Below are 24,220 nucleotides of genomic sequence, written 5' to 3'. Positions count from 1 at the left end.
TCAAATTGAAGAATTCCGAGGGGGTTATGTGAGCTTTTTCGGCGCAAACTCATTTATCACCCTCGCACACCCTTTGAGCTTCCGGTGCGACCCGAAACGTGAAATTCTAACTTTCGGTATTGAGTTTGTCCAATAAGCGGCGGACACCGCTTGTACATGATGGATGCAGCTTTCAGGTTTGCAGAAGCTCAACTGCGCTGACACAACGATTGCCGCTGTGACAGCTCGGGCTTAGCAGATGCAAATTGCAATTGCAAACATATTACGTTGAATTTGTGTCGCGGCGTTTTGCCATGTTCCACATCCAGTGTAAATTTCATCATGTCACGGAGGTAAACTCAGACTCAGCTGCTAACAGCCCTAAATCACCGATCACCACACTAATTTTTGTTGTCAACTATCGAGTCTTCACGTGAATACCTTATCAGGTCCGAGTCACGACATACGCTAATTTTCCCTCTAAACGACATATAATGACAATAAATTATTCCGCCACCCTTGCATCGTATCAGCCTCATCCGGCGCACTTTTGCATGAATTTTTCGCCCCCCTCGATAAAACTTGTAACGAATTCCCAGTCGCGAGTTCACCGTCACCTTAAATGACGTTATCAAAGCCCTCGAGTGTGGTGACAGGCCGGAATGTATGAAGGAGAAAACAAACGAGACTTTGGCAGAGTTCTCGGTGAATTTCGGGGAAGAGCAAATTATCCCTACATTTTCCCAGTCAACACACCTCGGCTTTTGAACGTCTTCGGGGGAGAGTCCCTGCACCAAAGTTTCGTGGAAACTGACGATAACGAAATTCTTTTTCATGCACTCTGCTTCGGGCTTTTCTTTAAAAGCATTTCGGAATTGCTGGGACCATTCACCGAGCTCGTTCAGTTTGCGACTGACAGTTCTTAATATTATATTTTACCGCTGCACCCCTCATCCCAAAACCACACTCGCTGCAGTGTTATTTGCTGCCGAGATTACGACTTTAAACCAGTCAAAAGCGACGGTTCGGAAGACTGATTAGTGGGAAATCCACTGACGCGACACTAGATTATTATCGAACCAACCAAAAAATCCCTCACTACTTCCAACAACAACAACAAAGCGCTGACTCCCGGATTAACATCTGGTCTAATTTTAATCTGAAAAATACGAATTTCTCGTCGAGTTCATGCACACAAATTTGCATAATTCAAATGAAGGTATTAAGAATCATTTATAAAAAACCTCGGTCTTGAAATGAAATTCTGCAGGGTTTGTGGCCAAATCCCCAGTGTTATTTTATTCCCATTTTGAGGAAAATTAGTTTCACTGCAAAGTTTTCGTTACACCTTGTGTAAACAGAAAGTTGTGTCGTTGGGAGTTAAGTTCGATATATTCACGTAGTCATCTCCATTGTGGAGGAGAGAAACTCGTTATTATTCACGGTGGAGGATGCGGACGCAGCCACGTAGACGTGTGAGGAACTTTGATGAAGATGTGTTTATATTATGAGGGATGTTAGAGCCAAAATGGAACAGCGACGAAAACCTGCGCGCTTAAAGTATGGATTTTGATTCGCTAATTTCGTTGGACTCGAAGATTTCTCGGATAAATCGATACACTCACTGGATTATGGAGACTCGCTCCTTCGTCGCTCGTCAAGGTTAGTCTACTAAGCGCGTCACATAAATAACTGTTACCTTCAATGCACAACGCCAAGGATATTCAAGTGGAAATGCGACCGTTGACAAAATTTTTCAGAAGGGCGCGCGAGTTTAATGCTCCAGTCGTAAAGCCACGTCTGGCGTCTGAGTCGGCGTCGCGACGATCGTCATTGTTCCCGTTCATTGTGTTGTCGGTAGTTTAATGCAATATACCTTATGAAACGAAACCGTGTATAATATTTCCAGCGCCAACAACGTCACCCCTTTCGTTATTTATTTTATTACCCGGAGAGAAAAATTCCCCGAGAAAGACGCCCCAACAATTTCATCCCGGCACTCCTGCTGGATCGATGAAAATTTCTTTTCAATTAGTTTCAACACGGAGTTGAAAACGCACCGAAATGTCCGCCCATTAAAAATTTACCACGATCCACTATTCAGCTACCCTTCCAAAACTGTCTATTAAGCAAATAAAATCTCCAAACACACCCTCGTTATTTCCATTAGAGTTGAACAATTGTCACGAAGGCCGCAAGTGGAAATAAACTTCGGCAATGAACTGAATTAGAAAAACATCAAATTAGTACGGCGACCCTCAAAACACGCGACACTATCTCAGGTGTAGTTTTAATTAAAACCAACCCCACCACATGTCAATGCACGCAAATAAATACCGACTCGGAAAAAGGTAATTGCCATTTTTAATTGGAGTTTGATAAAAATTTATCGATCGTTTTATCTCCTATTATTATCTGGCTTAAATGCTCGCCGATTAGGAAAACGGACGGCCTACCCTTTATCAGACGTAGAACAGCTTAAACTTCGCTTTGGTCGATATTTTTTGTCTGCTCTTTAAAAATAATTCAGAGGGGTGCAAAACGCCACCGCAACGCCACCTCTAATTTGATAATTAAGGGATGACGCTTTAAAAAAATCGCACACACAACAATCGTCGAAAATACAAGTCAACGTCAATCATCCAAATATTTTACACCCCCGATATTTTTCTTGGTGATTGAAATCCGTCATCCATTGAGACATCCCGGAATTCCCCTATGCACGTCTGAACTTTGGGAACTAAGAACACTCTCTTTTGCAATCCATTTTTCAACCCTGTCGTTGACAAATTTCGAATTAGATTTTTTAAAAGAGAAGTACATGGGGCTTCCTGGTGAATGTGATTAAATCTAATTTCCATAAGCTGAATATTTATGTGGATTGCAGCTATATGCAGTTAAATGTTTCGATAGTACGACGTACAAATTGGAAATGTTCCAAACAAAATCCGTTGTCTTGCACAAAAATAAATAACTAGACCGTCATTGGAAAGCCATAGAATGACAAATGTTCCGCGTTTATTCCACTATTATACGCCCAGCCACTATTTTCAAATAAACTACAGAGAATGAGCAGCACGAGACCGAAGAAAAGTTCCCCCGAAAACAATGCTGCGCGCTCACTTTCTGGAGATCAATCAAAGAAGCGACGCTCTAAAAAACGTCTGGGAACCGGTTCTGAAAACAGAAGAAACAGTTGTTTTAACCGCAATTGTGATACTCCTTGGACCGGTGAAGGTTGTAAAAACTCCTAGAACAATAAAAGTCTAATATTAACCCCTATTACAAAGAAAACTTGCCATACAATTTTCATTCGCCAACCCTGCAGTGTTATACCGGGCCTACTAGAAATCTGGATAATTGAATAAAACCCTAAATTAAACCAACAATGAAGCACTTTATGCCTACTATAGTGGAGGTTTTATGACTCTCGTCTGCACCCTAAGGCGGAAGATGCTGATTGCGTCGGTAGCAAAGAAAAAAATTTATTTGTTTCATTATTGTGCTAATACAGAGTCGCGCGCTTCCAGTTGATTTTATTAACTCGAGAAGAGTATTCTTTGTGAGGGTGTGTGTGTAAATAAGAGAGAATCTTCTATTCACAGGTACAATAAAGTTGTTCGGAAAAGTTTCGAAACTTGAACGAGAATTACTACCATAAAACAAAGAAGCGGAATCGTTAATAAATATTAAGCCATGTTTTGTAGTCCCAATAGCGCGGGCCGTTAAGTTTTTCATGCGAGTTTTATCGAAAAAGAAGCTAGAGGTGTTCTTCAAGAAAATTCATACAAAGTTCTTCACCCTCATTAAATATTTTAAGGCCAACGATTACGTTTAATAACAATTGAACCCTGAGCTATCAAAACGGATTTTATACGAAGTGATTGTAATTTTGCCAGGGAGTTTCGGTACTTGCCAAACAATATTTTCTCTTCTTATGTTGTTGCACATGACTTTAAAATGTCTTCCAAAAAATCAAGCAATGCAGTTTTAATTCTAAAAAGATGGTTTTTCTACTATCATAAGTGAGTCTTTGTGAAAATAAAAGTAGTGTCACAATAGCATATTATTATACGAGTTTAGTAAGACGCCTTATTCACATGAGTGTGTTTAAAGCACGACGAGCGTAGCGAATGTGATAATACGTCTTATTAAACAAGTGTAATATACTATTTTATTGCTTATTTATTGCTTATTTGCTTTACTAATTCCTGAAATTTCAGCTCCTGTTAACATTATTCGAGATTTGACATAAATTTCACAGAAATACCACCATAACTCATGCCACACAAAAGTCCCTAGATTATTTCATAATTCGATGTTTTATCAAAGTAATACAACCAAAGTAGAAAAAATAGTATATTACACTCGTTTTATAAGACGCACAGTGACACTCGTTCTGTTGGAGCTCCTCACTGCGTTCGTCGTGCCCCAACCAACTCGTGTCACAATCAAGCGTCTTATAATAATATACAATTCTCGCACTTGTCACTGCGAATTTTTTCAATTTGTGTTAATCAATTTTCCAAAATATCGGGTGTTCATTTAAATGTATCCGGTGGAGAGTCGATTGTGAACGCACCACTCGTCCCGTCTACAGAGTAAAAACACAACAACGCAAAAAGTGAGGTTAGATTTAAAGATCTGTAATCCGTGGTGCGTTCACAATCGACTCTTCAACGCCAACTGTGAGGAGAAATTTAAATGAACACTCGATACTTTCCGTTTTATGATAAAAACTTTGCGTTCGTCATCTCCGTTGCATATCTTGCGTCAAAATAATTTCCCAAGAATTGGAAAAAGCTCCCGAAACGCTGGTTCAGGTGGCCAACTTAATAAACCACGATGTAAGAATGCAAGTTACGCGAATCGAAGGAACCTTGCCAAGTTTAAGCGTTCGCCCCTAACTCGATCGGAAGTGAAACGGATAAAGACGTACCTTAGTGTTTTGTGTACGTTTTGTTGAATGGAAACGACTCGTTTCTTAAAGCAACCCACTAAAAATTTACAGTCATTGTTATGACTTCTCTTTTGGTATTTTTCTACAGCAAAACTTGGATTATTATTGCGACGTCTCGCTTGTACCCGGGCATAATGGCTTCATCTTTAAGCAAACAAAATGACATTTGCATGCAGGTTTTGTCGCAAATATACATAAATTTGTGTTTTTCAGCCGTTTCAGATTAAGCCAACGTGAAAAGTTTGCCATCTTTGAGCGGGGGAACACAACAGATACGTTCGTGGTCCTATTGTTACCCTCGCAAAGTACAATTCTGGTTGTAAAGAGGGTCGACGCGGGGGCAAAAAATTAAAACAGCCTAATGAAATAATGAAAGAGATGCGATTATCTCAAACGGAGTCTTGATGCAATTACGATCGAACTTCACCAGGGTAAGTTCGTTTGATCGGTTAATCGTATTAGGGGTTCCTAATTACGCCGCCGATATTTAAACCTTGCCCTTTTTCATCCAAAAACTTCGCTGCAAGATTTGATATGTTTGATGTCAAAACAATTCGTCAGTTATCAAAATTTGATAGAAAGCAGCCGATCCTTTGGCAGTCATTGTCGTTGCATCTTACCATCATCAGTCTTCATTACGTCCACAATGGAAGGTTTAGCAGTTGTCTGTTTTCATAGATGAAGCTGCCGCCACCACTTTCCTCATTCTCTTTGTTCCAAAGCGATGGATCGCATAAAACGCGGATCGCTCCATTGTTCTCCTCTCGACAAAACTAATTCGCCTTGTTATTACTTGAACTTGCATGTACGTTTTCGACTAGGAATCCCCATTTTCATTATAACTAATCCCCTTCCGCTGTTTATTTTTTTGCCAGATTAAACTCGGCTTATTGTACTGGTGTCGGATTTGACTCCTTCACCGTTCGACTCACTGGATTAAAAGGTTAGTCGAGCCTGGTTCTATCGAAGCAATATGTCACCGGGGGTGGCCTAACGGGGCTGTTTCGCCGTTGATGACGATACTTCTTCTCAACCCTTAAATCTATACAAAAGGTCGACTGTTTACCGATTTGAGCGCAATTGCCAGTCGTTTCTTTAATAGGTCAAATCAGCATGATAAAACTGCTGAGCCACGGCTCATTAACACTTTCCAAGTCTCGAGCTTCGAGGGATCGCTGTTAGAGTGCATTACATCAATTTTATGAGATCTTCGAGACGCGGCCCTCCTTTATATAGATTAGTGCGAGGTTTTTTCATCGTCGAGATTTTACTGCTCTTTGTTGGCCAGACTTGTCTCAGATTGCTACACCCTTTCACGAGATAGAAATGTATTGCTTCCAGAAAATGTAGTAATATGTATGGAAGTAATATTTCCTTATAGCTGCACGTGCAAGATTTACGGCTCAAATTGGAACTTCGCTTTAATACGAGACCGTCACAATGCTATAGTCTGTTTCTGAGCCCGATGCCGCTCGGCCACGAAACGACCGACGCGCTGACAGATTCCAGCACATCCAAAATATTCCACGAATCATTAATTACAATCAGCCTAGGCTATTCTACTGCTCGGATCTTCCCGACAAAAGAAATTTGCATGTGCGTGTGTTCAGCGGTGATTGTTATTGATTTATGACCGGCATCGAACTCAGAAACGGAGTATATAGTATGGTAATCGAGTTCAACGAGTGCAACGATAACTTAACAGTCTTTCCAAAAATGTCCCGCATCACTACCGCAACCCCTGATTACCAGTACTGCCCAAAAAGAAACTGACGTCTCCCCGGTTGATCATGCGATACTCGAATTAATCTTGGTCGGCTATTTTCGTTGAAATGTCTTCAACTAAGAGATCGTAATTGATTCGATTTTCGTAGGTTATAACGGAAAGACGAGGAGAGTGATGTTTTCGTGTTGGTGGGCGCATGCAATTAACATACAAATGCTTGCAGAGCGTCGCGATGCCAACCTGCGGCTCCGGCGTCGCCTCTTCTCTGTACAATTACATGCAACCGAGTGTTATTACGCTGTGCTGAAGCTCTTATTACTGCAGTGCAATCTTAATTTAATTTAACCATATTACGAAACGAAATTAAATTAGACCGTTTAGTTGCGTAACTCTCGGTAATTATTAAATTTCACGGTGAATCGGAACGACCACTTTGAAAAATATTTTCCCGCCCACCCCTGGAACCTCACCGTGGTCTAGTTTATTAGTTTACTCCCCCCAGTTTCCTTTCCGAATCGCCCATTTGAGCTCACGCATCAAGATTAACTCCCGAATTGACCGTTTGTTAACATTAACTTTTATTTAGCGAAGCGAAAATTGTTTTCTGGAACATTTTCGTTCCTTTTAGTGATTTTTCGTGCTTTTCGCGCCAAAAATATTGCGATGTTTCCTCGGAGGTTGCAAATGCCTCGACGACACGTTCATATAAAGAAAAACAACCAACAAAATTTTACAGTCACCGTGTGAAACTTTAACTGTGAAATGTTCGTCGTCTCTCGGAGGACCTCTGTGAGACGGCTCTCCTTAATTCGTTTAAAAATAACTAAAAAAGAAACGGGGTCGTGTGGATCATATTTAATAAATTCAGAGCACTGAGACAATTTACATTTTAAATACGACCAGGACATGACAGGGTCGTCGAGAATAAAAAGCAGAGCGACTCGAACCGAATCAAAGAGTCAAAAAGTATCAAGAAAGGACTGCATTATTGCATAACTAGTCAAAAAAAAAAGAAATCCTGTTTTTGGTAATCTGAAATTTATTTTGTCGTATGCGTAAATAGCTATTGCAATACAAGTGAGCAAAGTAGTGCATTTAATCACGAGTATGGAAGTTGGGCGTCTGAGCCGAAGGCGAGGACTACAACAGTACAGGTGATTAAATGCGCATTTGAGAAGAGTAAAAAAATGACGTTCACGTTTTTTCGTCAATTGAAATCTTAATAACAGGTTACAAATTTAAATAGGTTAAAAATAAGACAAGCTTTCGTTACTAATATTCAGAAAGTACATATTTTAAAAACAGATTAAAAAAACTCTCAAAACATTCACTTTGCTCACTAGTGAGAAAATATTATTTCCTCACTAGTGAAAAAATATTATTTCCTCACTAGTGAGAAAACATTATTTCCTCACTAGTGGTTCAATTGTTAAAAAAATAATTCTTTGCACGAGATGATTTCAAGCTTAATAATTCTTTGATTAGGAATCTGTTTTGTTAGGTTTCCATTTTCCTCTAGATAATAAAATAATTTCGTGTGAAGAAAATTCTGATTTGTTCAATTTGACCGCAGGGGAGTGGGATTTTTTCCGGCGTCTGAAATATGCTCGGTGTCGACCTTGAACGAATGAAAAGCGCCAATTGATTAGAGACTCCGGTCGCATTCGAAAACTCCGGATATGTGAGAATAGTCCCAAATTAGGCGCGCCGAAAGCCCCAACGAAACGAGAGAAAACGTGTGCACTTCTATTGCGGCCGATTGAAGCAGTAATTTTTTCCGATTCGTCTGGAATCCCTCATTGATCTTTTATTGGTCCGTTCCAGTCCGGCTCCCGTGCTGAGTATTTATGGGCCTTGGTGGTGTTTTGTGTAAAATTCGCGTCAAAAACGGTCGGAAGTTAGCACATTGTCGATTTATCTGGCGGAGATCGGAGCACACTTTTGGTATTCCGCCATCGCGCAAACCTACAAAATTTATATTATCAATAAATAACGAACAGAACAAAAACAGAAATTGATTCTCGAGAGCCGGCGGTCGAGCGCTGGCGGCGGCTGCGGCCGACGATACTTTACAATTTTATTATAAGCGAACGGTCGGCCGAATATTGACAAGACGGGGTTGGTTCGGGGGCGCCCTTTTGACGAGAAACGGGGACTCGCGACAAGACGTGCCGTGAATCGAGCACCACATATTAGGCTCGGCAACCAGTGGCGGAGAAATATTGAAGAAACTTCATGCGCACAAATCCAAAAACCATAAACACTCACAAAGTCGCAATAAAGCTGATTTAATGGCGTTTAGAAAAAATAAAAAAAAGAATAAATGTGGGAGAACTTGAACCTGAAGCAATTTTGAACGCGGAGTTCGATGCGCAACGGTTGAACTCAGGACACCTTTCACGGCAAGCCGCCAGCTTGAAAATAAAAATGTCTTTCCTTTTTCTCTGTTGGGGAATTATTTAGAAGAGAATTTCGACAAAAGTAATTTCGTTGATTATGAAAATAATTAAGATTTCAGCATTTTAATTAATTTAATCTATATATATAAAACTGAATGTCTGTTTGTTTGTATATTTTATATGCAAATCTACAGTTTTACTCCGATCTTGATGAAATTTTGTACACTTGATCTTCAAAACAAGAAGAAAATTACTGTCTACTTTAATTTTACAAAAACCAACCCCTAGTACCATTTTCAACCCTGTTAAGAAAAAATGACAGTTTTTTCGAGTTGGAAATACCCTCACCTTCGCCGCTTCACCCCTATTTCATCCTCTGAGTATATCGTCACCTTCGCCGTTTGACACCCACAAAAAGCAACCCCTATTATCATTTTTAAGCCTGTTAAGCACAAAAATTGTCAAAGCAAAAAATGAGGTCTTGTTATTTTAGCTTCGAAAATATCTGGCACTGTCGTAAATTGTACCATTGGCACCATTGGGTCAAAATCACCAAAAATATAAATTCAAAACAGAAGTAAAAACTATACAGAAAATACTAAATATGCACAATGCAACAATAATTCTTAATGCAATTTGAATGCATTGGAAGTGTCTTCCTATTTGCTATTGTTAATCCATTCAATTAAGTTTTTGACATTATTTGAGTAAGTTGTTCATTACCTTCTTCATTTTGTGTCTGCGACTCGTGTTTATTTCCGCAACAAGGGAAGCATCAATGAATTTGAGTTTGAATTGAGATTTTACACTTTTCAATTCTTCAAAAATCTTTTGTTTTGAATCTTTGGCCATTTTCTGATCGATCAAGAAATCTTTTGAAGATGTGATATATATATTTTTTTGACGGCACGCCACTGTCGTGACGAACGAGGCAATCGGTGAGAGAAGTGGTGTGCGATCAGGCTACCTCATCGCCTCTAAACCTCTCATATTTCAAGGTAATTTTACAAGTACTCAGACCTTGCATACAATTTAACGACCCTTTTACCATTCATTATAGTTTTATCTGTATATTTATGGCTGACTTTCGCGACTGAATATTTTATCATATTTAAAATTCAAGTGCGGTTATACACTTGCCCTACATAAGCCGGGATCAAGGCGTTCCAACATGCTCCCCGTGATTTTCATAAAACTTCACCGGGTTTTATATAAATAGCAACAAGTCAACCGATGGCAGGGAGGAACATTTTGAATGTTCTCGTCAAAATTCGGAAACGTCATCAACAAAGTGGAATATAACGGCGACGACAGAACGATGCCCGGAGATAAATTGGTGTTTTTTGCCTGATTATATTCCGTCGGCCGTGGCATATACCATAAGATAATCGGCGTTGTGAAAAATGGAGTGAAAGAGAACTGGATAAAAGGTTATATAAATGAATTCAAAATGCGAAAATTCGGCGATAAAGCGGCTAGATAACGTGACATGGGGAATATATCACCGCTTAAATTTGCAAATTGATATCGTAAGAAGGGTGGTCCCAAACAGCCTGTCCCATACGAAATATGAAACTTTGATCTGACGAACACATTCTTTATTCAATTTGCGCGTCTAATCCGAAAGCGGAATTCACGCGCGCCAAACAAATAAACTTTTTCGCTGTCAGAGAGTCGCGAATTCGTGAAAATTTCTTCTTCATATTCCCTCGGAAAAACTTGCACACCGGCCCCATTTTAATCCAGACATGGTTCACGGTCGATCCGGTCCCGGCCGCAAATAAATTTTGATTGAATTTAAACGAAGAGTAATTACAGTAAATTACTTCAGAGTTGGTGTTTTTATTTTGCCGAATAAAATGTCCACCGGGAACTTGGCTGTCAATTAATTTACCTTCAACTGTAAAACACTGGCGCTCCATCCCGTTCCGCTCCAATTTAACAGTAACAAAACTGGCATTAAAAAGAATGCAACCCAACCGAACGAAATTATTACACACCCGGAGGCGAAAGACAAATTAACAGATAAACTTAATCGCTCTGGGTATGTGTTAAATTGCTCTTCTGGTTCCAACTTACAGGACTAGACGCAGGTTGGCGGTCTACTCACCTGCAACAAAGAGACAAAAAGTAGAAAGAGTGTTGTGCGAATCAATTAAGGACATGCAATAAAAGAGTTTCGGAGCAACAATTAGGGTGGAAAGAAAAACGCAAAATGAAATATTATAGAAATGGTTTTATGGAAGCGAAGACATCTGCGGAATACTTAATGAACTTATGTCTATAGTTCGAGCGTTTTCAGTTCTTTTCATTCCCCTATAACGGCGGCAATTTACCCGGACCGCCTCTTAATTAAGGACGGCAACTAGAAAAGTTTTTCTAAAGAAAAAAGGGACACTTTTCAGAGACGAAAATGGCTCGGTTATAGCCGCAAGGATTCACGTTTAAATATTGGAACCGAGAGATTCAATCAGGGACCGTGTTTGCATGGGAAAACAAAATATACATATAAATTTATTTTCCAGTATATTCGGAAAGGCCCCCCCGACGGGGGGCGGGCTGCTGACGCTTTCCAGAGGCTTTTGAGCCACACTGACAGGAAGATTCGGGATGGGTAGGGTGAGGATGGGTGACGAATGAAGGTGGTAGGTACTGGACCCAGCATTCGCCTCAGCTGTGTGATATGAGATATACCACGATGTGAAAAAAACCCACACCTGGTCAGGCCGCACCGGGGTTGGAACCCGGGACCTCTCGAATGTAAAGCGGCGCGCTAGGCGCTTGGCCACAATACTCGCTGTGTATTCAGATGTGAGGCACCACCTTTAAGCGGAGATGTGTGATGGTCCGTCTATCGATTGGCCAACTGCCAACGACTTTCCGGTGATGCCCAACACACGAATGCATTTCTTAACGTATTTTGTCGCACGTTTAATTTGTATTTTTTCTCGATTCCATCCCCGTCAGCATATTTTGAAACGTTGGCGGAAATTCACGACACCGTTTCCTCCCCGGAGCCGACATCGCGCCCCCTGTCAACGCTCGTGAAGCCGTCAAGACACATCCTGTCTCCCTTTTCGTCCCACGATTTAACACCCACCGTCACTTCTTATTTTCTTCGGGTCGATACCACCCGAAACGGATCTGTTTTGGATTCATTTTGCATCGCGGCTCTTCCAAATAAATAAATTCTTTATTCGTAAAAAAGAAGACCAGACGCGTTAATATTTACACGATCTTTCGCCGAACTGCTCCGAGTCCCTTAATTGACGATTACGCCGAGCCTCCTGTTCTCGATCGTTCGCAATTTCGTTTAAATTTTTTTGTGGCAAGATCAAAGTAAATGCAAAATTTGTGCGGATATACGTGTGTTCCCAAATAATGTAAACATAACATCTCTTTGATCTCTCGCAACCCCATCACTACGAAATGTCAGGAGCTATTTGCCTTTCTCTATTTGATATGTTTACATTTTCGCTTTGTTCCTGCACAGTTCTAATTTATCTATTCGGTAAATACGATATATTATGCGGTAATTCGCCCAATTTAATTCGGTTTCAACGGCAGGAAATAATCGTCAAGTCGTCACTACAATGTGGATTTTAATCATAAATTCAATTACGACTAAAGGGTTAATTAATTTTGTGTTACTGGAAATGCATAAAACTAGTTATTGCAGCTGGATAACTATCAGATTTTGACTTGTAAATTAAAATATTCAAATCTATATGAATATGAATTTTCATGAAATTTTGTAGCTTTTGAAATGACGGAGTCTTCAACCTGTCACTGAAAACGATCAGGACGTGGATTTTCGAAAATTTTGACTTTTTCTCGGTCATCCCTGTCAGACTCGTCTCGGAAAAAGCTCTTGGTGAGAAGATTAGGACCGGCCGATCTATTTCCTTAATCCCGTGGAAGAGTCCGCGGTGTGTGTTTTCATCGCGGCCTATAGAAGACTGATCCGTTTTTATATTGACGTGGTTTTAGTGGGACGCGATGCATCGAAGCGGACGGAAAGAAACGCGTAGCTCTGGGCATTAGGGTTTAGTTCCGAGGAGCTTATCCTTGCCCGAAGGGACGGTCCTGCGGACCTAACGACGTGAGGGATTGGGGATCTCGGACGGGCAAAGTCTCTAATCAAATACGGGCAGCAGGTCTGTTGTCTAAGCTGCTCCCGCAGGCTGTCTCTAACAGGCTTACATCCGCCGCTTGGGACTCCTGCAACTAGCATAACATTTATACGTATAATGTAAGGATGTGCTAAGAACACCGGCGGAGGCGAAACTCCCCCGCCACGACGACGCAATTTTGGTAATGCCGCAGATCAGGTCCTCCACTCGGCGGCGGGGAAATAAACTGCCGCCGACTACGCCACTAACGTCGCTCACATTTATTATTTATGACGTGGCGCGGACGAATAAGGGAAACCTTGTATCGCGTTTGCATAGACACGTTCGTTACAGATATGTTCTACTTACTGTCACCTACACAAATTTCAAATTTCAACCGCATCAGACGGGAAAGACGTCTTCTGCAATCTCCGACACGAGTTTCTCTGCCCGTCGCAGATTACAAAAGAAGAATCTTCTAAAAGAAAATGTGTCCCCAGAGATTAGCAGAGGGTCTTTACGGTTGGGCCACCAATTAAAAAGAAATCGTTAAACCAAACGAATAAAATAGTTAATTCTTACGTTTTATTAAAAATTAATCAACTTATGTTGGAATCTGGAAAAGTGCTTCGAATGCTTGCAGCGTTTCCACGTCGAATGGCAAGGGAAATCCTCTCGAAAAGGAATTTCTTTGATTTTCAATCGCCTGATTCCGAAATAAGTCGGTTTCCGATGACATTAATAAAACCGATGGCTTCTTTGCACCAAGGTCCTAAGATTTCAAAGGCTAAACCTTTAAATACGTAATTTGACGAAATAATTGAAATATATTTGCTATGTTTGCAAGCCATTTCAGCGGCAAAACCTGAAACTTCGGAAGTTTTCAAAACGTAACTGTCTGCAAGTGTATCTACAATAGTAACGTCCCAAACTAAAGGTTGACGTTTAACCCATGGTACTAAAGTCATCCCATCTGGGCGTTTTCCATCATCCCGAGACAGTCCGTTTGGTTCTAAAGTTGAATTAACATGAATAGAAGTCAAAGACCGGTTGATAATAGAATTAATTTCAGTGTGTCTGGAAAATCTCCCACTGCTTTTTGAACAACTTAGACCGTGAATGCCAATTTCGTCAACTTTCGCATTGAATTTGCAAAAATGAGGTGTACAAAGATTACAAACCAATCTTAAACCTATACAAACTTGGAAGGAAGTGTTATCTAAAAGAGTACCAATATTAGGAGAAGGTATTGCATGTAACCAAGATCCTGATTCTCTGCATTGCAAAGCCTTAAAACGAGCCAAGTCTCTAGGTGAATTAAGGATTAAGTCATTGGCAATTATTCGTTTGATATTGATATTATGCCAATTCTTGTGAAATTGTGGGATTGTTGGTCTTTCGTTCTCATTTTCTACATCCCAGACTGCTAAAGCTTCATCATAATGCTGAATAAGCTCATTATCCTTTGAATTTAATAATAGAGAAACAAGCTTTTTAACACCATGAATTGAAGATAGGAAAACAGGGAGGCAAATATCGGAAATGCGGCGAATTCCCAGTCCACCAAATCTACTCGGTAAAGAGGACTGACACCATTGTAAATCAGTTAAATGTAAATTAAGTATTCTTTCCAAAGAAGACTTTAAAGAAGAATCAATTGAATTAACATAATTAGAAATTTTCCAAAATGGAGTTGTTCTTAATAAAAAATTAAATTTTGGTATGAAAAGACAGTTTTTGATTAAAGTATAAGCCACGTGTCTGCTAAGAAGTTCAGTTTTGTTTAAAAGATTTTCAACTGTAATTATGGTTTTTTCGACAGTGTTTTTGAAACCTTGGTCAAAGATTGGAGAGTCTAAAAGAGATAAACTTCCTCGGTCACAAATTTTAATACCTGGTGCTAAATTTTGAAATTCCTTTATGACTTTTAAATCTGTGTCTCCAGATCAGCAAAAGATCACGCATTTGTTAAAATTTAATTCAAGACCAATTTTTCTAGATAAATTGATAACTTTCTTAAAGTCGGACAAAACTACTTCTGGGTAATCAGCTAAGGTTCCATCATCTAAATACCAAATATTCAGTTGAGAATCCAAAGATAAAATAATTGGTTGAATGAGAAGACTAAAAATCATAGGACGGCAAGGATCTCTTTGCTGGGCTCCAACAGGAGAAGAAATTAAATGATCACCGAAAAATAAAGTTGAAGGATTCCTATAGCATTGATAAAGATAAGGGTAAAGAAGTGGATTATGACATTGCACCTCTTTTAGAATACAGTCCCGTTCGACTAAGTTAAAGGCGTTTTTGAAATCTTGGTAAACAGTTTCCTATAGCGATCGGTCTAATTCCTCCATCTTTCTTATGAAGGGCACATAAAGACGCACCATATCATAAATGACACATTTCTGAAGGAAGTTGGCCAGACAATAAAAAATTGCACAGTTTTGTTAAAGCTCTTAATGCCTGCTGACCTGCTTCACCCGCTGACAAAAATATAATATCTTTCAAGTATTGTGGTTTCATGCCATCTAAACCTGGTGAAGAACCGGCAGGAAGGGAACTGATAGCTTCTCGAACGTTTTGCTCATTGACTATTAAAAAAAAGTCTACTGGTTTGAAACCGTCTGGGAAAAAAGTTCGCGAGATGGAGAAGGATTTTTTTTTTAATTCTTCAGCAACATCTTCATTGAATGAAGATAATGAGTCATCCGAGGACAATAATTTAACAGCTACTTTGATATCAAAATCGGCTACTTTTGCACATGAAATTTTTAGGAGACAAGTTTATTTTGTATCTATTTTTTTCAAATTAACCATTTTTGAAATATTATTTGTTACTAGTTTGCCAACAAAACTAGAAATTTACTATGTATTTGCAAACAGAGTTGACCAGAGAAAAGAAAGATAGAGAAAAAAGGGTGAAAATAGGATACAGGAAAATACAGATAAACGGGGACTGGTTTAGATGGGATGAGACACAGGAGAAACAGAAGAAAATTTTCTAGAAGGAGAGAATAAGAAGACGACCCGGCGAGAAAATGTACAAGGAGAAGGTGAGAGGAGAGGAGGGGAGAGAGTGTGTGTGAGAGAGGAAAATGATAGCGGGTTGCAGAGGTGGGGACGAGGAGAGAGAGAACAGGAACGGGAAGGAAGGAGAAGAGAGAGAGAAGGGAAGAAAGAAAGAAGGGGAGAAATATGGAGCAAAGACGACAGGGAGATGGATGAAAGAATAAGGAAGAGGAGAGAAAGAATAGAGAACGAGAGGAGTGAGGGAGAACAATAAATTGTTATTTTTATGTTTATGTTTGTAACCAGGAATCCGAAAGCCCGTAGGGCAAAATAAAGCATTTTGTTGTTGTTGGTACTATTTGCAAAACAATTACTTATTTACATAATTTATGGTGACAGGATAATTATTGGCTTTGTCGGTTTCATTGCTAACTTACTAAACGAAAAAGTGCATCCGAAAAAGAGCTACTTTTCGTTCGCTTGTGAGTACGTAAAGTAGAAAGCTCAATTTGCCTGTAGTCGCTCGATGAACTTTTGGGCAAAATTTGAAGTGGATGTCATTTCCTACAACTACAGACACTTTAGTGTGTTCCATTTAGAAAACACTCTTGACTAAATGGGAACGGTTCACATTAAATCATCAATTATTGTAGTTTACGACCATAGTTCTACATGCAAATCACCAGCTAAATCACCATTTGCCCCTTTACTATTTGGTGTAGGTATCGTAATAGTGATAAGTTTTCCTTTCGAGAGTTACACCGACTCCACAATTATGTTTTGGTCCGATCCAGCAAAAAAAATGTCTTCCGAATCAACACGAAAGTTATTGCCTTGTTTAACATTATGTTTTATCCCGGCCCCTTTTTCGCTGTAAAATATCGCACGGTTCTAATTCTCACCTTTTTCTTTTTGTCCCCTTGGGTATTTTTCAGTCTTAATGTTCGCATTATGTATTTTATTTGATATCGTTTTTTCCTTGTTCCCTTCGATCTTACTTATTCCGGCCGCACGCATCTTCCACTTTTTATTATCATGTCCTACATCAACATTTCGTATATTTTTTATTTTATTCCCGTCGATGGGGCCTTTTTTGTGTTGATGTAAGTTTTAGCTTTCATTTTTATTACTGCCCTTGCAGGTTTTTAATGTCGGCATTAAATCCAAGGTGGAGTTAACCACCCCCGGTTTTTATTTTTATCTGGTCATGTCAGCACTTTACATGCCTGGTTTAACACTTCCACGCAAAAGTGACGAAACTGTCTAATCCCGAAATCCCATAAAACATGTTAATCGTCAAGTGTGAGAACGGAACACACCGAGAATGTAGCGCGATGCGATTTTTCATTCACTTACCTTTAAAGCATGTCAAATTACGGTCATAAATTTGATTTCAGGTGTTGCATTCTGTGCCGGTTCATTTAAATAAAAAAGTCATTTAAAATGCCGCTAAACAGGTGTGTTTTGATAGAAATGCAAACTGCTCACAAAAAAGGCGATGAATAATAAATTTTTACCACAAAAGAATACCTAGTCGAGCGATCGAATTTTTGCTTGAGTTGTAACGTGTCCGGTTTCGGTCTTCTATCTAACGAATAAAGAAAAGAAACAAGAGGAAAAAACTGTAGAAGCATAATAGTAAAGAAAAACACGGTAACACTGTTAATAAACCTAAGACATAAAAACTGAATGCATGCATAAATTCTGTCTCTAATGCTTGAAGAATCTCGTCACCTGATGGTTCGTAAATTTTCGATTATTTTCGTGTAATAATTCAGAAATTTACGTCCGTGATGTGAAAATTAGGCCTTGGCTGGCGCAAGGGTTCGCTAGGCATTAACTTTCACATAAAATTGGTAACAGTTGTGTGAGAAGTTCGGTAACATCCTTTTCGGTTGAGGGGTGTAAATGACACTTCCGTTATGTAATATAAAATAGGCGGTACAGTGCTGTGATGCAGACAACATTTAGGGGTGACAACATCAACGTGACCAGTGAACGACAACAACAGTGACTAGTAAACATTAAGAAATAAAACACAAAGTGAGTTGCGGAGTGGCATTAGGCCAACGTACCACAAAACCACCATTTGTGAAGGGCAGAGTTGGGACAGAACCGGCCCGAGTCGCCAGCGAGATGGCGCTGCGGTCAGTCCCTGGAACAGATAAAACCAGTCAGTCGATTCGTCCCGCTGCAATCAAATTTTTTACACCTAGCACACCAATGCACAATCTTCGGTCCTTCACGCCGGATTTTAGGCACGACGGATATGCGGGCGATCTGCGCAACCGCACGACTTACATATTTTCTCTCTTCAGACAATTTTCTCCATGGTTGTGCAGATTCTACTCTATATTAATATTGCCGTTACAAAATTACCATAGAACATAAATTCACCATAGTTTTTTATAGTCTGCATACAGCATGAAGACAGATTTATTTTATCGCACCTGAGGGTAATAATAAACAATCATAACTCATTCAGAAATTATAATTTATCACCCCCCGGACAATTAAAATGCAGGTAACAACTTAATTTGAATTTTCTCACTTTCCGGTTCGCCTTCCATTAGAATATGAAACTGGTCGGTTGTCGTGATAATTTTTAATTAATTTCGAATGTCGTTCGAGTATGTTTCCATAAAACAATTTGACAAAATGATGGGTGTGGCCGACTATTTCTCTAATTTAGTGGCGTTATATTCTACATTGCTGATTGTTACAGGGACGCACCCAGGAAAATAAATAACAATAGTTGGTGTTTTCAAATTGATATATAGTGGTGTACAGGTGCCCCAGATATTCGTCTGTTTTGTTACTCCCTCGCTGTGCCGTTTGGAAACGTCCGCTTAAAAGGGACATCAGATAATTAGGGGTTTTTATTACTTTGACAGCTCGCTATAATTAATACATCCAGATTGAAACTTCCGACCATTTTTTTATATTAAGGTCGGCATTAATATTCTACGCGGAAAAAATGTTTGCGATTGATTAATGATTCTGTCACAGGAGTAAGATACTACAGGGTGTTATTGAAGGTTGTACAGATATTTTAACCACGAGCTACTGGCTTCATGAAGAACTCGGAAAAAATATTTTAAAAATTCTATGTCAAAAAATAAAATGACATTTATTTTTTTTAAATGACATTTATTTTTTGAGCTACAATTTTTTTAAATTGCTTTTAGTTTTCTATGTTGTCCTACAACCTCGTAGGCAAAATTTCGGCACATTTTAAAAATACACCCTGTATATCATGTTTTATAAAATGTACGCCAACGCGAAGTAACCTATAGGAAACATGCTTTAAAACAAGGAAACCGCATTGGTGTAAGTTTTATAAAATATGATATACAGGGTGTATTTTTAAAATGTGCCGAAATTTTACCTACGAGGTTGTTTGACAACGTAGAAGACTAAAAGCAATTTAAAAAAATTGTAGCTCAAAAAATAAATGTCATTTTGTATATACCGCGGAAATAACAACTAAAAAGCGTAACACTTTTCCAAAAAAATTTCAAAGTCCGAGTGAGCTGGGACGGAGACATTCTTATCAAAGGTGTTTATTTCGTTTTTCATTTATCTTGTTCATCTTGAGCTGACCTGACCAGAGCGTGCTTCTATCTGCACACACATCATAAAATAAACCGAAGGTCTGACAACAAAGTTAATGCCAACCAACCACACTAAAAGGGGAGCTAATTTACCGCACCCTGCTAGTAAAAGTGCGTTTACGTCCGCGGAACAAATCAAAAGAGAACCAGGAAATCACGCGCGACTCCGTTCAAAATAGAACCTAATTTTTCAAATAAACATGTTGTACGATCCCTTCCTTTGGACCTATAATTAACTGGAAGGGGCGTTTTCCCACTTTCAATCCTTGTATATTGATCAGATTTACACGCAAGACCGAACACGCATCTCTCCCTTAAATCTAATTAAAAGCCGACGTCATATTTGTTTATGTACAACAATAAACTTGTTGTTCGAGTGAATATCCAATAAATACTGCTTAACTTTATTAGACCGACCTTCACTTTTACAACTCTATTAAACGTGAACTTATACGGATGATGTTTTACGATCTAGATTCTAGAGTGTAGTTAACCTGCTTTCCGTCTTAGAGCTCATCGCTTTGGTCGAAATAAAATTACTTCCATGTCGTGTCTTGGCTGATGACGAAGCTCCGGCGGAGTCAAGACCGATTCTTTCTGACTCCGCGCCATTACGCGTGCGGATTCATAACTCCGCAGAACAACGGTCCCCGCATCATCAACGGGGGGGCGCATTTAAAATATTTTATTGCGCGAGTGTAACTCACAATAGGCCGCAGCAATAAATTGCGGCCTGCGAAGGGACTGTATGACTTGACCCTCATTACCGGATGAGTAAGTGTTAAGTGGCCACAGTTGACTTGGCTCCTTTCAGGACGTCGAAAAGGGTCTGTTTATGGTTATTTCTTAGCCGTTATAATTGACTTATTATTTCGTCCCCCAGTTTCGGCGAACAATTATGGAGATGCGATGCAGTATTGGTAATGAACATTGATATTGTTGCTGTGTCTGCATGTTTGTGACCATAATTAGTGGGTGATTTATGGGAATAGCGCCACATTACTCACAATTACCATAACGAACCACACCTCTTATTCGTACGTGGCCGATAGTGACCAACGGTCTGCTCTGATGGCCTTATTTATCACCGCTTGGGCGTCGATGTAAGCACAGCTTCGGGACGCCTCCGTGTCCGATGCACTTTTCGAATAATTAACTAATCGAGATGATTGCCATTATTTCCCAACGCCGGAAATTGTCTGCACTTTCATCAATTCTGCGGAAACAAAACTATCACTTCCTCCTCCTGGAAATTCGAACCATAAAAAAAAGAAAAACAATCAAACGTGATTAATCTCGCTTCCGCGATCAGTCAGTCACATTCGCCGTGCGGACCGGATATAGAACGCTTCCAAAATCCATTTCATATATTTATTATGTGCCATAAACCGTCATTATTTTTATCGCATATTTGTCGTAAACCGGTACAGTCGCTCGCACGATCGTTTAATTATTCAGTCACATTTTTCATTGTTCGTTTAACGTCGTTGTACGTCTCGAAAAAAATTTAATGACGATCCTTCAACGGAATTAAAAAGGAAAGCTCGTGCTCGGGGTGTTATTTCGCACCGAGCACGCAGTAAAAGTTGTGTCGAGTAAAAATTATACAAACCGTTCCACATAATCGCCCAGAGAAATAAAATTAGGATCCGAGAAATATTTCACAGGTCGTAATTAGGAACTCCAAAGTGTGGAAGTTTTTAAGTCCGGCCTTGAATTTTAAAGCGACCACAAGGTAAGAAAACCCATCCCCCTCCTCTCTATTTGCTTGTAAACTTTTGCACTCGGGGGAATAGAGCAAGCATCAGGTCGTTCAAATATTCATGTTAAGAAATTTTAGTTGTGAGCCTTGTAAATAATAATTCTTTCTGGTTCGAGTCCTTTTTACACGTAAACTGCTTCCATTAGCTTTCGTTAAATATTCAATATATTTCCGTTCACTTTCTGAAGCTATTGTTCAAGTTTTATAAAGTCGTATTTCAGTTTTAAGCTCCGTATTGGAGAAGTCGGGCGCGGCTTCAGGAAGTTTCGGGTCAATAGTTATTATTCATGGCATTTATTATTATCTGAGACCGGCGAATTTCGAAATTCGACATTTTTCTTCGAAAATTCACAAATTATCTTCCTACTTGTTTGGACCAACTTAACTGCAATTCAGAAACAACATCTGTCACAAATCGAGGACCTACCAGGGGGTTCCTTCAGGGGTTGCGTTGCATGTTCTGGTCCCACCTGTAACAGCCCCAGTTTGCACTACAAGATGCGCCCGATCAACGGCATCGCCGTGTCGTGAGCCAAAGGTGTCCCACCTGAACATGGTTCGGTGCTCAGGAATATACCATGGTATCCGCCAGAGGTTTTAACACAATGATTTCGCGTTTTAAATGTCTGAAGAATGAGCGTCGCAACTTGTAATTATACGTATAACGTTCGTTAACTCTGGAGACGAGAGAGTGTACAGCAAAATCTTGAACTAGAACAAAAGCAGTGTTCCATAACTTTCTTAATAAATTATTTACTAATAACATTTCCAAAAGAGCCATAAATTTTTAGTGCGGGGTTTCCGTCAACTATCACCACAACAAAAATTACGTAAATAATTAGTTGTGAATTTTTCACACAGCTCCGTTTGCTTCGTCACAAATAATTCACACCGCAATGAATTTTAATTTCGCTGAATTTTCCTTCAGAGAGATTGTCATGTCCCAAGATTAGACCCTCTTCACCCTACGTTCTTTCCCTTTTCATTCCTACTTTCAACGTCCATCGTCCGACTTTCCCTTCCACGATCTGCTAATAGCGAGCTTGTCATGTCTTCGGCGTCACTCTCCGATCCAGAAAACAGGAAACGGATGCGGTCTCGTGTTCGCTCTCCAACAAATATATTTTCACAAATTCGACGCATCAAAAATTCAAAAGTGTACTGGCAAACCCGAAATAGGATGTAATTATCGCATCCGTCGATTAAATTTTGAAATCAAAGCGATGCTTTTCAGCCGAAATAGTTTTTACAATGTGCACTAATCAATATTCGGACGGGAGATAATTCTAATTGACCCACCAATATAATTACACGATTTAATCGATCGGACGTTTGTTTGCGGAGTTCAAATCACCAGTTCGGACATGCAATTTTTGCTCAATCGATGATGCTCACCCGAATTGCGACTTACGTGATTTATGACCGGAAAAATGCAAAAACTGCACCAAGATTTTTTTCGACCTCCAAATTTTTCGCAGTTACTTTAAAATTAAAGTGTTCATACGTTACTGTAAAATAGTGTAAAAAAACACGTTTTCCTGTATTATTTTTCCGGTAAATGTGTTTCTTTAATTTTTATTGACCAATCAATAATCATAATCATATAATCATTTCTTCTTGCACCGTTTTGGCTCAAAGCGAATATAAGAAACGTCATGATATATTGGCTAAAATTATACACTAGAATTTAGCTGTTAAATTCAATTTATTAAAGAATACACAACCACATTATAGTTATACACCAGAAAGTTGTTTGGAAAATGACAATTACAAATTATATTTTGATCGAACAGTTTTAACTGACATTCGTATTAAGCATAACAGACCAGACATTATTATTTTGAATAAACAACAAAAGCAAGCATACCTTTTAGATATAGCAGTTCCAAATTCACATAATATAACACAAAAATTAATCAATATTTATAGATCTCCGTTGCTATGAGAAATCTTTGGTTTCGATTTTACCACTTATAATTTCAGCAACGGGAAATGTCGTACGGGAGGTATTTTCCGGCGCTCCAACTAACCAGGCACTCGGCTGCGCCATCGTGTCTGAAACTAGTTGTGCCGTAAAATTCACCTCCCGTACTCTAATGTAAATAACTATTTAGAAACCGACCCCTCATACCGGAGTCGAGCAATACCTCTTACAAGTTGTTTGATATTGTCAATTTCACGCCCAAATTCAGAGGGATCAACAAGGATGGCGAGAAAAACTCTCGCCTGGAAGAGAGCGGAAAACGGCGAGTCGGTGTGAAAGAAAGGGTGGCAAAAAGGATTCAAGATTAGGGTATCAGCGCCGGTTAGTTTTCTATAGACGAAAAGGTGTGTTTTTTGTTGATAAGGGAAATATTCACGTTGAACAAAAAAACACTCGTTGTTTCTGTATTGATATTTTGACGGAGCGAGAAAATTAAAGCGTCAGCTTCGACACGACAAATCGCCTTGTGCGGATTATGGTCGTTTATAAACGCTAAAACCGTGCGAAGGAGAATTCTTATGGCTCGAGTTATGGTGAGGATTTTTGATTGGATCAAAACGACTGCGAAAGGCATCGGAAAAAAGCGGAAAATTATTTTATTATCCGGAATTATTGGGTCTGCGATGGTATCGCACGAATTTGTAACACTTGCTTGTTACGTAATTAAGGCGA

At 39.4% G+C, this 24,220-nt stretch overlaps 1 protein-coding gene across 12 annotated transcripts in view; it reads right to left on the bottom strand.

Moving 5' to 3' along the window:
* bru3 (bruno 3) overlaps positions 1–24,220 on the bottom strand; it is a 379,483-nt gene that overhangs the window by 240,093 nt on the left and 115,170 nt on the right. For 6 of the 12 annotated variants that reach the window (XM_069055413.1, XM_069055418.1, XM_069055409.1 and 3 more), the window contains one exon: positions 18,264–18,343. The exons of the other annotated variants lie outside the window; for them this stretch is intronic. The gene's annotated coding sequence lies outside the window, so the exon portion shown is untranslated. The remainder of the gene's footprint in view (positions 1–18,263; positions 18,344–24,220) is intronic. 12 annotated transcript variants of the gene reach the window in all.

This window comes from Tenebrio molitor, chromosome 8 (genome assembly GCF_963966145.1).
Source record: "Tenebrio molitor chromosome 8, icTenMoli1.1, whole genome shotgun sequence".
In the NCBI taxonomy this organism is placed as follows: domain Eukaryota; kingdom Metazoa; phylum Arthropoda; class Insecta; order Coleoptera; family Tenebrionidae; genus Tenebrio; species Tenebrio molitor.
This window is presented reverse-complemented; position numbering and strand designations above follow the sequence as displayed.